Consider the following 11,589-nt stretch of genomic DNA (forward strand, 5'->3'; position numbering starts at 1 on the left):
TTCTTCTCATTGCCCTTCCTCTTCCTCTCTCATTTTTCAGCAATTCATCTTAGCATTTTGTCCTTGTTACTATTTTTTAACTTCTGTTGGACAGACTGAAATGACAAACGTATTTTTCCACGTTACATATTCAAAGTGATAGGCACGCCATGGCCATCACTGGTCTCAAGGACCAGACAGTTCAAATGGTTAGATAAACAACATATGGATCATGTGGACAGATCAAAGTAATAATGTGACTGATTGTCACAGAGGCTAATCTAGAAGAAACAGTACAGTTGTGCTTTAGGTTTATAAAATAATTCCAAATGGACCTAAGCATCCAACTGCTGCTGACTCTATGTTCAAAGATTAAAAACAAATTGGATAAAGAGTGTTTTGAAATATGTTACACCAAATACACTTTAGAAGATTTTGAATGCATCAACCTATTTTCACCCACATTTATTCATATAGCACAGTAGTTAAAAACACAAGCCCTGGAGTAAGATGGACCTAGGTTTGGTCCCTGTTCTACCATTTGTTAGCTGTGTAACCTTGGATAACTTACTTCGCATCTCTGAGTTCCAGTTTCCTTGTCTGAGTTATTGTAAGTATTAAACGAATTAATGTATATAGCATTTAGTATGGTACCTGGAATATAGTATATTCAATTAATATTTGCCATTTTGATTAAACTACTGTTATTACTTCTCAGAAGCAAGTCAAATAAGTTGTGCATTATATTACTCTGTGTTGTCATTTTATACCAAAACAAGATAAATGTAGTTTTGTGTAAGATAGATGACAGCAGAAATAAAATGTTTTCTGGAGATTAAGTGATTCATAACATGGGAAGAGTAACAGCACTTCCTTACAGGTAGTTGTGAGGATCCTGTGAAATAACATATGTAGAAGACACAGAGCAGTCGCTTAAGTGGTACCATTTATGTACATTTTTGCTGTTGTTGCTGCTGCTGTTGTTACTATGATGATGTTTAAAATTAATAACTATTATTATTAAACATTCATTACTATCATTATTCATAATTATCTAAAACTGCCTAAGTGTTTCTGGTCATGCTCTTTGACTTCTAAAACAAAGTAATGAACTAAAGTGTGGCCTAGTAATGACTAGTGAAGAATTTGGAATGAAAGCCACAGCTTATGTAGACAATGTATAAATAAATATCAGATCATGCCACTCCTCTGTTCAAAAGTTCCCAGTGGCTTCTCCTCTCTCAACATGGTTTACAAGGCCTCTCATGATATAATCTGCACCCCTCCCAACCCACATACACATCACCATCACCACTACTTCTAAGACCTCAGCTCCTACCTCTTTCTGCTGGTTTACTCCACTCCAGTCACACTGGCTTCCTTGGTACGTAGCTAGTCCCCAAGCACATTCTGCACTCAAGGTCGTCAAAAATGCTATCCCCCCCCAAAAAAAAAAAAAAAAAAAAATGCTATCCCCACTATGTGGCATTCTCTTTCCCTAGATAGTCACATGACCTATTCACTCCCTTTTCTTATATCTCTGCTCAAGTGTCATCTTATTAAAGAAGCTTTCCAATCCCTCCCTAACTATCTCCCATACCCTGCTTTATCTTACCTTATAGCCCTTATCATCATCTGACATAGCATTCACACACACACATGCATACATGTATATAATAATACTTTGTTTACTGACTTTCTCCTCATGCAAGAAAGTAATCTCTATTAATGTAAACTTTGGTCCTAGAGCCAAATCTGACACAAAATAGGAGCTCAATAAATGTTTGTTGGATGAACAACTGTCACTTAAACAAATTTGCTCTTTAATTAGAAGTGCTTTTTATTAGTATGAAACAGAGGACCAGATGGAAAATTTTCATATCAATTACACCTAGATTTCTGACAACTCTCCATTCAAAAGTGTATCCCCAAAATGGATTTTTTAAATAACTGGAGTAGATCTAAATACTTCTTTCCTGTTGATTTTCACATTTTTATGGCAAACATTTGTCACCATTGGCTTTGATATATTAACATTTCAAAGTCTATTTAAAGTCATGTAATTGAAATGCAATCTGAAGCTTTCTTTTGCTAAATAAATTCATCAGGTGTAGGGCACAGAGCTTTATTTGTACTATTAGAATTTTAGAAAATTTCATACCAAGTACAATATTAAAATGGGATTTCAATTATCCAACTACTAATAAATGAAATAAAACCTTATATTATGATCTGTTTCTCAAAATTCCTAATTGTTATTACTAAGGAAAATTGCTTAATATCTATGCCCCAAGGCAGAATCCAACCTAATAATTTCTAAACTACAGTATTTTTTCATCTGATGTTGAATATAAAAGCCAAGAACGTCCATCAACTCACTTATTCCTTCAAAAAGCATTTCTTGGGCATCTATTTTTATGCCTTAGACACTGTGCTAAGCTCTAGAGTGTGATACAAAAATGGCCAAGAAAGTCTCAGCCCTTAGAAGCAAGTCTAAATTGATTAAGGTTAATAGAAATTTCAGCATTCAACATGCATGCAAAGTATAGAAGGAACAGTAATTCTCTTTGGGCAAAATTTCAAAGAGGGAGTAACTTCCATCAGGCAGAGAAAAGGGAAGAAAGGAATTTAAACATAAGGATGGAAAGGTGGGGAGGTACAAACTGAGATGGACTTTTGAAGGAATGAGAAGACATTTGTTGGAACAGGGTGTAGGCCACTGTTTTTCAAACTGAGATCTGATTATCAACTGCTTTGCTCGTTAGAAACTCAAATTCCTATGGGCCACTGCCAGATTTCAAGAGATATGGCCCAAGAATCTGTGGTTTGTTTTTTTTTTCCGGTACGCGGGCCTCTCACCGCCGTGGCCTCTCCTATTGCAGAGCACAGGCTCCGGACCCGCAGGCTCGGCGGCCACGGCCCACGGGCCCAGCTGCTCCGCGGCATGTGGGATCCTCCCAGACCAGGGCACGAACCCATGTCCCCTGCATCGGCAGGCGGACTCCCAACCACTGCGCCACCAGGGAAGCCCGAATCTGTGGTTTTTAATGAGCTTCTGACCTGATTCTGATGCACATTAAGTGTAAGAACCAGATGTATGGGAGGGGTGGTGGTTAGAGGAGAGAAGAAAAAGTAAGAGTAGAGAACAATAAGACTAGAAGATACATGTCAAAGCATTATTGTAAAAGACTTTATAACCCTACTATGGAGTTTAGATTTAATCTACTGGTAGTGGGTAAATTTTAAGCAGAAAATTAGCATAATTAGGTCCTTTTAAAAAAGAAATGGTCGTACAACCATGGGCAGGATAAATGGGTGTGAAAGAAATTAGAGCTATGCAGACCTGTTAGGATGTTTGGTGTAAAATTCCATACTCCATGCTCCTTGCCAACCTCAAATATGACTTGAAATTCATCGTCAAAGAAAAATTTGAAAAAAAAAAAAACTAAGGTCATGGCATGTTCAGAATTTGTTGTTTGGTTTGATGAAAAGGTTTGTTAGGTTAATAATCCACCTGCTTTCCCTTCCTAAAAATGTCTGACATTTTCACCTGTTATGCTGCAGTCTATAGAAAAGCAGTGTCGACCTGTGGAAATAAATTGATTTTAGTTTGCATCTGGATTTATTTTGCAAACACAATCGACCACTAACTTCTTATGTACATTTTCTATTGATGACTTATCAGGCTAATTACTTTAACAGGCTCTCTCAAATCTCCTCATAATTTTTCCAAATTACCATGAGTCTAGTATATTTCTAACCAAATGTCCACTTGTAACTAACTTTTATTTTCTCCTGTATTTTCAACCTGTGTGAAGGTACCTCTGTGAAGTTTGAGAGAAACAGTTTACTTTTCCTCTCTAGACAGATCCAGTTCTACCATCTAAAGTTCTCAGATTTTGCATTTATGAGGCTCCTTTTAATTAAGAGTATTGTTCAGGACTGTTACTCAATAAAAGAGTTAACCATCATGGTTACTTCTATTCACACACACACATGTGAAATTTTTGATTATGCTAATTAATTGAGATATTAATAATACTGCTAATAATAACTGTGTTAATAATAGCTACCATTTCTTCAGTACTGACTATGTGTTAGGAATTGTACTAAGTAAGCACGTTACAAGTACCATTATTTTTCATGTAACCCTCATAACAACACTTTGGGGTAGGAACTATTGAGTCCCACTTTACAGGAAAAGTGGGACAATTTGACAAATGTCACTCAGCTGATAAGTGACAAACACAAGACTGGCATTCAGGTCTGCTTGCCTCAAGAAATGACATTCGTGACCCTCATGCTGCACCATCTTGGCTCAGTTTAACTGTATTCAGTTTCCGTTATGGATATATTCCTATGCTAATGAGTTATTACAATGTTTTTTCCATTCGACTGTTCTAAGATATCAAAAGGTCTTGTGATCCTGACTTCCAAAGGTCCAGGGATTAAGAATTACCCTTGAGACTACCATGGCCTATTATGAGTTACTCTCCATAAGTATATGCAGATTTAAATTTCCTATAAGTGTCCTAAATTGCTACATGCATGTGTTCTTTCTCTAGGGATACCCTATGTCAAAAGTAAAAGCCTGCTCCCCTACCCACTTCAAATTGCTGCTGACATGGAGAATTCTCTAAGAGAACCGTAGTCCACACTGATAGTATCTCATAATTTAGACTATTAGGGAAAGAGAGTAGATTTTGGATGCCAGTCTTAGCCATAGGGATTTTGAGCATCTACTTTTCCTCATCATAATAGTAACAGTAAAAATACTTTACATTATTTTTTATTTTTATTTTTTAACATCTTCATTGGGGTATAATTGCTTTACAATGGTGTGTTAGTTTCTGCTTTATAACAAAGTGAATCAGCTATACATATACGTATATCACCATATCTCTTCCCTCTTGTGTCTCCCTCCCTCCCACCCTCCCTATCCCACCCCTCTAGGTGGTCACAAAGCACCGAGCTGATCTCCCTGTGCTATGTGGCTGCTTCCCGCTAGCTATCTATTTTACGTTTGGTAGTGTATATATGTCCATGCCACTCTCTCACTTCTTCACAGCTTACCCTTCCCCCTCTTCATGTCCTCAAGTTCATTCTCTACGTCTGCGTCTTTATTCCTGTCCTGCCCCTAGGTTCTTCAGAACGTTTTTTGTTTTTTTGGATTCCATATATATGTGTCAGCATACGGTATTTGTTTTTCTCTTTCTGACTTACTTCACTCTGTATGACAGACTCTAGGTCCATCCACCTCACTACAAATAACTCAATTTCGTTTCTTTTTATGGCTGAGTAATATTCCATTGTATATATGTGCCACATCTTCTTTATCCATTCATCTGTCGATGGGCATTTAGGTTGCTTCCATGACCTGGCTATTGTAAATAGTGCAGCAATGAACATTGGGATACATGTGTCTTTTTAAATTATGGTTTTCTCAAGGTATATGCCCAGTAGTGGGATTGCTGGGTCGTATGGTAGTTCTATTTTTAGTTTTTTAAGGAACCTCCATACTGTCCTCCATAGTGGCTGTATCAATTTACACTCCCACCAACAGTGCAAGAGGGTTCCCTTTTCTCTATACCTACCCTCTCCAGCATTTATTGTTTGTAGATATTTTGATAATGGCCATTCTGACTGGTGTGAGGGGATACCTCAATTTAGTTTTGATTTGCATTTCTCTAGGTCTTCTGCTCATATACAAGCAGCTCATGCAGCTCAATATCAAAAATACATTAATGTTTTAACTAATGTTTTTCAAGTTCTGTCACGTCTGCTATCTTATTCAGTCCTCACAAAAACAAAGTGAGCAGGATAGAAATTATCTCCTTTTTTACATGGAAATTAACACTCAAGAGTATTTAAGTGATTTGGTCAGGGTCTTATGGCTAGTAAATCTCCAGTTCCTATTCCAGTGTTCATCCAGCCTCTTTAGTATTTCTGTACAATGTAATTTTTTTTACAAAGAACATGATAGACAGTTCACACAAAGGGAAATAATAATAATAGCTGTTATTCATTAAATCAGTACCCAAGTTAGATTTTTTATATACCACATATATGACCATCAAAAAATTCTTACACAGCAGGTATTATTATATACATTTTTCATTTGAGATACCAAAGCTAAGAAGTGGCAGAGCTGAAATTTAAAGCAGATCTGTTTGGTCCCAAAGCCCATGGTCTTTCCACTAAGTGAAAAGAGTAAATGAACACAAAAGAAGTGTTCCTACCCTCTAATAATCAAATAAATGCCAATTAAAGCAAGCTTAGATTTTCATTTGTTCAGCTTAATAGTCAAAAATAACACTCCAAACTGATGAGATATTATTACTCAATGGCAGGATTAATAGCTGCTACACTTTTGGAAAGTGACATGACCATACTTAGAAGAACTTAATTATTCCGCTCTTAACAATGAATCCCAGAGAAATAATTCATCAGAAATAAGAAAATATACATGAAGAATGCCATTGTAGCATAATATATAATAACAAAAATTGGAAACTACTAAGAGTTTTAAATATGATATTCCTATTACAATATTGATATAATAAAATCCTATTACCAAAAGCTATGCAGGAAATAAGGAAATGTTTAAGTATTTCATTAAAGTAGCACAACTCAAAATTGGGCCTACTGGGTAGCCACCAGAGAAAATAATACTAAATCAAGTTGGATCCCTAATTCCCAAATTTAACCAAAATAAATTCCAGATGAATCAAAAATTTAAACAGAAAAAGCAAAAATATAAAAACAGTAAAGAAAGGCCTTCTTAAGCATAATGCAAAATCCAGATGTGATCAAATGAAGAACTAATAAATTTAACCACCTAAATATTAAAAAAATTCTACATGGCAAGAAAATACTGTTAAAAAGTCAAAAGAAAATTACATAGTAGGAAAATGGACATATACAATACACATGACAAAGAGCTATTTTCCTTTACATATAAAGAGCTCCTATAAATGAATAATAAAAAGATAAACAGACCAATAGTAACTTGGGGGAAAGACAGGAACAGAGAGTTCACAGAAAAGGGAAAAAAATAAATGGCAATTAAACAAATTAAAAAATGGTCAAATCCACTCATTATTAGAAAATCACAAAACAGAACTACAGTGAGATACCATTTCTCAACTATGCTGTTTGAGATTTTAAAAATGTTTGCTAATATACTACATTGATGAGAATATACAGAATTGGGCACTTACGTTGTTGGTGAGAGTATAAATTGATAAAATTTCTATAAAGGAAGATTTAGCAATGATGTCTACATTCTTTGCACCAACAACTTATCCTATGGATTTGCATATTTGTGCAAAGAAGTATGTAAAAGGATATTCATTATAGCATTATTTATAATAAAAAATGAAAAGAACCAAAGTACTAATTTATAGGGGAGTGTTAAGTGATAAGATATTCTTAAAATGGAATGCTATGCACCTGTTAAAAAGAAAAAAAACCAGATGCTGTATTATAATATGAAACAATTTCCAAGATCAATTATTAACTGAAAAATACATGGTGCAGATACTTCTGGTTTCTGGTCCCGCATGTAAAGAACTTGGAAGTTGTCACTTCATCCTAACAACAAGTAAAAAGCTGTATAAAGTGAAAAATTAGCAACTTTTCTTATATCTGTCAGAGAAGTGAGGGAAAACCACTGCCCCCCACATTGGAGAGGCAGACAGGCAGATACAGAGAATTGTAACTTACTGGAACAAAAACCCATGAGCGGAAACACATATGGGAACTGGTACCTGAGGTAGGAAAACCTGAAGTTCTGGAGGCTTAGTGTGGACTAGTCTGAGAATTAAAAACCCCAAGGAAGGCCAAGTCATTGGGAGCTTCCCCAAACTTTGGTGAGTTTCACCTCTAGGAGCTCTACCATGTTCTCAGAGCAAACATCAGAGAAAAATTCCCTTGTGCTTCTTGCAGAAGGAGGGGAAATGTAACCATTATAAATCATACCAGATCATTTTATTCTTTTAAACAAGGCCAGCCCTCAAGAGAAAGACCTGGAGGAAGGGAAATACCCATGCCAGTTCCCTCTAGCTGTTCTGTCCCACCTAAGGTGAGGAGAAAACTGAGAAACGCTTATAAAGTTTACAGCCTAGGAGCAATGGCTCACTAAAAGACTGAAACCTAGTCATAGGACTATAGAATGCTTCCTGCCCACTCCACCACTTACCACCACATCACTAAAAGTCTATTTATCAGAGTTCCTTTTGCACGGTATATTATGTCCAGCTTTCAATAAAAAATTACCAGGCACCCTAAAAGGCAAAAAAACACAGTTTGAAGAGACAGAGCAAACATTAGAACCATACTCAGATATGCAAGCATGCTGGAATTATCAGACTGGGAATTTTAAACAACTGATTAATATGATAAGGGCTCTAATGCAAAAGTAGACAGCATGCAAGTATAGATGGGTAATGTAGGCAGAAAGATGGAAATTCTAAGAAAAAACTAAAAAGCAATGCTTTGATGGGCTCATTATTAGAGTGGACACAGCAGAGAAAAGAATTTCTGAGCTTGAGGATATGTCAATAGAAACTTCCAAAACTGAAAAGCAGAGAGAAAAAAGACTGAAAAAAAATCATAACATAATATCCAATAATAGTGGGACAACTACAAAAGGTAAAAATTATGCATACTAGAAATAGCAGAAGGATAAGAAAGAGAGAGAGGAACAAGAAATATTTGAAGGAATAGGACTGAGAATTTCCCCCCAAATTAATGTCCAACACCAAACCACAGAACCAGGAAGCTCAGAGAACACTGAGCAGGATAACTGAAAAAAACAAGAACAAAAACAACAACAAAAAACCCATATCTAGGCATATCAAATTCAAAGATAAAGAAAAAATCTTGAAATAAGTCAGAGGGAAAACCCTTTATCTATAGAGAAACAAGTATAAGAATTACATCCGATTTCTCCTTAGAACCATAAAAACAATGCAGAGAGTGGAGAAAAATATTTAAACTGTTGAGAGGAAGAATACCCCATCAACCTAGAATTCTATACCCTGTGAAATTATCCTTCAAAAGTGAAGGAGAGATAAGGCTTTTTCAGACAAACCAAAATTGAGGGAATTTGCTACCAGCAAACCTGCTTTGCAATAAATGTTAAAAGAAGTTCTTCAGAGAAAAGGAAAATATGTAAGTCAGAAACTCAAATCTATGTAAAGAAAAGAAGAGCCTTGGGGAAGGAATTAATGAAGGTAAAATAAAAGCTTTTATTTTTCTTATTCTTAATTGACTTTACAGATGTCAGCTTGTTCAAAATAATAATAGCAACAATGTATTCAATTATGTATGCTTTTATATATATATGCTTATGTATCAGTGAAATGATTGACAGCGATGATACAAGGGAAGGAATTAGGATTATTTTGTTATTACAAGGTACTTGCACTACCAGTGAAGTGGTATAATATTATTTGAAAGTAGACTTGGGTTAAGTGTAAGTTATTGCAAACCCTAGGACAATCACTAAAATAAGTAAAGAAAGAAATATAACTGATATGCCAAGAAAGGAGGGAAAACAGAATCATACAAGATACTTGATTAAAACCACAAAGGCAGGGACTTCCCTGGTGGTGCAGTGGTTAAAAGTCCACCTGCCAATGCAGGGGACACAGGTTTGAGCCCTGGTCCGGGAGGATCCCACATGCTGTGGAGCAACTAAGCCCATGTGCCACAGCTACTGAGCCTGCACTCTGGAACCCGTGAACCACAACTGCTGAGCTCACGTGCTAAGCCTGCGTGCCTGGAGCCCATGCTCCGCAACAAGAGAAGTCACCGCAATGAGAAGACCGTGGACCACAATGAAGAGTAGTCCCTGCTCGCTGCAACTAGAGAAAGCCCGTGCACAGTAACGATGACCCAGAAGACCCAATGCAGCCAAAAATAAATAAATTTTTAAAAAAACCCACAAAAGCAGAAAAAGATTGAAAGATAAAAATAAAGAACAAAGGCAACTAATAGAAAACAATAACAAATATGGCAGATATTAATCCAGCCATATGAATAACTCGCATACTATATAATTCATCCATTTAAAGGGCACAATTCAATGTTTTGTGCTATATTATTAATTTTTAAAAATTTTGGTAAAGATATATATATATAACATAAAATTTGCTATTTTAAAATGAATGGTGTAGAAATACATGTATTATGCTAAAATTCATGTAAAAAGTAGATATTTATACAGAAATGCTTTTAAAAGCATAGACTATCTCTGAAAGAAATTGCAAAAATAGTTGCCTCTAAGAAGTGGCAGTTGGGAACAGAGGGAGAAGAATGGAAGGGAAAATAACTTCTCATATATTCTTCTGTGTTATTTTTACGATTTGCTATGTTACTATACTACCTATTTAAAGAAACAAAAAATTAGAAAAAATTAATCTTTCAAGTTAATCTTTTCAAGATACATGGTAGTTTTTCACTACTCTCCCTTTTCACACTAATGCCAAAATCACTAACCACTCGGGGTACTCTTTCTTACTGAGAACCCTGATGAAACTTCAGAATCCTTCTCAACACAGTGTTCCAGGATTTACCACTGAATCAGAGCAATCCCTAATGAAAAATATAATTGCAATTATGTAAAAAGATGAACACATTGAAAATACAGTATATTAGAGATCTCTCTATACACAAGATTTTCCAGGCAACTAGGCTATTACACTAGGCAATGCACCTTTTAAATGGTACTTTCCCCAAAAATATAAGTAACACAAAGATGAATAAATATGCTAAATATGAACCATGATTGAACTTCTGACTGTATGTTTACACTTCTCTGCCAGATAAAGGACAAGAAAAACAGCATTTCAGGACTTATATACTTACCCATATGTGGAATATTCCAAACTGTACCATTTCAACATATCCTGGCAGGTTATCTAACAATGCTGCAACATTTTTTAAAGCAGTTGGACTGCCAAGTCTTACAGTGTGGGATCCAGATGTGGAAGGTATTTGGAAGTGTGTATTTTCTTCTAGGCAAACTCAGCATCAGTCCATGTGAAAGAATTCTGACCTCCTCACCCCTGGAGTGTAGGTTAGTAACCATGACTGGTGTGGATTGCTGGTGGCTCTGGAACAGGAGTGATCCTATCTTGCATTTGCCGCTAGCCAAAAACTACTAGAGAGCCTCTCTTGGCAGAAAGTCATTTTCAATCTAAGTCAAATGCTCAAGTCCATGGCATTTCTTTATTAAAGCCAGTAGTGCTTATAGTTTTGCAATCTCTAACACCTACGCACACATCCAAGTGCATGTGCCTGCCCTTGGGGGCACATGCACGCATGTGTGCACACACAGACACACTCTCCTTTGGAGAAGCAGAGAAGGAACACTTCCTCAGATTTCCTGGGTTTAGAGTTGAAATTTCCTTGACATGATTTTAATTTAAACTGCCAGTATTATACCCAGAAGGAAAAACCCCATACCGCAATTCAACAATAGGTGTGGTCTTACAGTAGGTGTAGCTTCAGTTTCCTCATCTGTAAAATGAAATAATTTCATTAGGCAATCTCTTTGGATTCTGTCTAGTTTGAACATTCCTAAATAATAGGAATCATTTAAAT

Source organism: Phocoena phocoena, chromosome X (genome assembly GCF_963924675.1).
Source record: "Phocoena phocoena chromosome X, mPhoPho1.1, whole genome shotgun sequence".
NCBI lineage: Eukaryota > Metazoa > Chordata > Mammalia > Artiodactyla > Phocoenidae > Phocoena > Phocoena phocoena.